This window comes from Cricetulus griseus, chromosome 5 (assembly GCF_003668045.3).
Source record: "Cricetulus griseus strain 17A/GY chromosome 5, alternate assembly CriGri-PICRH-1.0, whole genome shotgun sequence".
NCBI classification, from domain to species: Eukaryota; Metazoa; Chordata; class Mammalia; order Rodentia; family Cricetidae; genus Cricetulus; species Cricetulus griseus.
Genome location: NC_048598.1, coordinates 100783153 through 100786851, shown reverse-complemented (window position 1 = coordinate 100786851; position 3699 = coordinate 100783153). Strand labels below are relative to the sequence as shown.

Genomic DNA, 3699 nt, shown 5'->3' with positions numbered 1-3699 from the left:
CCCCGCCGCCCATTGGCTGGCGGAGCAAATGTCCTTATAAGGCGTGGAAGCGCCGAATTCCTGTGGCCGCCACTTCCTGAGTCCCCCTCGGCCGCCGGGGACCCCCGCCCCGCGCAGCCACCCGGCTGACTGGGAGCGCCCCCCCCCCCGTTCCCTTTGGAGTTACGGGAAACTGAGGCAACGAGGGGCATGGGCTTCCTACCTAGTCCGGGTGTCAGTTTACCTCCCCACCCTGTACCTGGGGAGAGACAGGGAACTGCTGGATGGAACCCCAAATCCTAAAATCTGTAATGAGAGCCCCTCTCTGCCACTACAGGCACTCACCAGTCTGTTTCCTCCCCTTAACCTCTCGTCGCTGGGGGTGTAGACAGGAATCGGGGTAGGCTAATTCACAGGAGGAGGCCATGGGAGCTAGGGTATTGACAGATGAGTAGGAGTTTCTCAGTCCACAATGAAAGGGCTTCCTGGTAAAATAAAGGGCACAAAAATGTGGAGGATGGGGAAAAACTAAAAAAAACGAGGCGTCCATTGTGGAGAGGCTGCCAGAAGGGCCTGTGAGTTGAGGCTGGGGGTTGCTGGCTCTCTTGTGAGGGTGTAATGGTAATGGTAAGATCATGAGATGCCCTGTGAACAGGGCTGGTTTTCAGTAAGTGCTTGGGCTCACCTCACATCTACAAATGGATCAATGAATGAATAAATGAATCAGGTGTGGTGCTGCTTGCCTGTCACCCCACAGCTAGGAGGCTGGGGCTCCAGCATCAAGAGTTCAAGGTCATCTTTGGCTACATAAAGAGTTCCAGGCCAACCTGGGCTACATGAGACCCCACCTCAAAACAAACACAAACAAGTCAGCCTCTCTCTGCGTGACATTCATTCCTGAGGGACCCCTGCCCGGCCGGACCCACAGAATACAGACAGACAGGTAGACAGACTTCTGAAGATCTTAAAGAACACTCACTGCATGACAGATAGGACATGGGCCATGGGGTGTTAAAACATGAGTAGGAGCTGGATTGGTTTGGGACAAATCCCTCCTCTGGGGGCCTGAGTTTGAACAGTGGAGCACTGGATAAGACAGCTCTGAGCTGGAGACAGCACAGGTCCCTGTGACCAGGCATGAAGCCCTAGGGCAGCCATGCTGAATGGGTACATGGCCAGGCTCAGCGGGGGATCAGGGTGACTGCAGCTACCACACAAATCCAGGTCCTCTGTGCAAGCAGCCCTGACCACTGAGCAAACATCTCTCCAGTCTCTCCAGCCTGCCCTCTCTGCCTCCCCCTTCCTTCCTTCCTTCCTTCCTTCCTTCCTTCCTTCCTTCCTTCTTTCTTTCTCCATCTCCAGGGCACACCCCTCATACTTAAGAGTAGATGCCTGCTCACAACTGCCTGTGACTCCAGCTCCAGGGGACCTGGAACCCCTTCTGTTTTTTGTTTGTTTTTAGAAAAGATTTCTCTGTAGCTTTGGAGCCTGTCCTGGAACACTCTGCAGACCAGGCTGGCCTTGAACTCACAGAGAACTGCGTGCCTCTGCCTTCCAAGTGCCAGGATTACTAACTACCACAGTCCACAAATTATTTAATTGAAAAAAAATGAGTAAATTGCTGGGCAGTGGTGGTGCATGCCTTTAATCCTATCACTGAGGAGGCAGAGGCAGGTTTGAGGCCACCCTGGTCTATAGAGCAAGTTTCTGGACAGTCAGGGCTACACAGAGAAACCTTATCTTGAAAAAAAAGTGAGTAAATCAATCTTTTGTAAATTGAGTAAATTTTGTAAAGTGAGTAAATCAACCCATTTCTTTTTTCTTTTTTGGTTTTTCGAGGCAGGGTTCCTCTGTGGCTTTGGAGGCTGTCCTGGAACTAGCTCTTGTAGACCAGGCTGGTCTCAAACTCACAGAGATCCTCCTGTCTCTGCCTCCCGAGTACTGGGATTAAAGGCCTGAGCCACCAATGCCTGGCTTCTTCACCCATTTCTTAACAGGGAACTGGACTTGAACTGAAGTGCTCAGGGTGTTGTGAAGCCTCTGCCACACCCCTGAATTCAAACTAGTTTTCGGGATATTGAAGCAGTTGGATAAAAAAACAAAAACCAACCAACAAACAAGGAACACCATTCCATGCCACGTTCAACCCCCATCCCTGCTGCCCAGTGACTGACATCCCAGAAACAAAAACTCAGACACCCAGAACCCAGTGTTCTGGGCTTCTGGCAGCTTAATGTATTAAAACTCTGACTTGGACTCTCAATTTAATGGAATTTTAAAATTCCATGTCTTTAGCCCCAGCACTAGGGAGGCAAAGGCAGGCAGATCTCTGAGTTCCAGGCCAGCCTGGTCTACAGGAGACCCTGTCTCTCTCCCTCCCCTCCAAACAAAGGCCTGAGGTTTCCCAGCCTCAGCCTCGGAGCCTGGGTTCAAATCCTCCTTCCTGGCTCACTGTGATGCTGGGTATTTATCAGTCCTCTCTGCACTTCAGGCTCCTTGCCTGAAAAATAGACAGGTCCATGTTCATGTTTGCAAAGTGCTCTCGGGTGTCTGGCATAGACTCAAAAATCTTAAGAATTTTGGCTCTAGCTGCCTTCCGGAAGCTGGGTGGGTCCCAGGATGGCCACGATCTCCTTCGCAGTCTCTGCGCTGCTTCTGCTGCCATCTCGACAAGGAGGAGGAGGTGGTGCCCTCGCCTTTGAGCCCAGCGCTCAACATGCTGAGGCAGGAGGATGTCTGTAAGTTTGAGGCCAGCCTGATCTACAGGGCGAGTTCCAGGACAGCCAGGGCTACATGGCAAGATCCCTTACTCAAAAAGTAAATAGAAGAAAATAAAATCCCACCCCCCAGTCGTGAGTGATGCCACTGGCTGACAAGTTGGCCTGTGCTGGAAGGGACCCCCCCCCCAACCGCCACTCTTTCTCCACGAAGAACAGGCTAGGTTTTGCGGCTCTGGTCACCTAGGGACACTCTGTTTCTTCTAGCAAGTGACGTGTATGTTCCACAATAACGTCAAGACTGCATTTGTCAAGTGCCTACTGTATGCAAGGTGCTCTGTTCCCTCAGCCTCTGCTGCGCCCTCCCTTTTCCGGGCTCGCCGACCGTTGCGGAGCCCCAATTTTGCTTGCTCCCTCAGACTCCCTGGGTGCTCCCTCACGCTGGAAACCAGCAGCAGTCGTACAGTGCCTCGGGGAGGTCCCTCTGCATCCCCAATGCAGATTACGCTCTTCGCAGACAACGCTCTTCGCGTGTGGGGTACACGGTGGGTGACAGGAACAAAAATATGGAACGCTTCACGAATTTGCGTGTCATCCTTGCGCAGGGGCCATGCTAATCTTCTCTGTATCGTTCCAATTTTAGTATATGTGCTGCCGAAGCGAGCACAAATACCTGGTTCCCGACTCAGGTATTTAAAGGGAAACAAGGTAAACATTTTACACATAGAGGAGTTTTATTGTTTGTCTTTAATATATTTGGACGCCAAAATAAAAAACAACCTTTGGAACAGTGCTCACTGTGAGTGTTTATGCTGAAAAAGTCCTCACTTGTTGATTAATATAACCCTCTGAACGGCGATTTCACCCGCTGAGCCTTCTGGGAAGCTATATGCAAATTACACAGGCACCACGAGGCTCCACCCCTCATCCGTAGCCCAGACTCAGGCGCACGGACTCTGTCGTAGGTGCTCCGGTGACACTCGAGGCTAATAGATATCCCCAT

General features: G+C 51.6%; 1 non-coding gene across 1 annotated transcript; it reads right to left on the bottom strand.

The window, feature by feature from the left end:
- Positions 1-3256: 3256 nt before the first annotated feature.
- Positions 3257-3363, bottom strand: LOC113836198. The gene has a single exon (XR_003486185.1). It is a non-coding gene; the product is annotated as a U6 spliceosomal RNA (small nuclear RNA).
- Between the last annotated feature and the right edge of the window lie 336 nt (positions 3364-3699).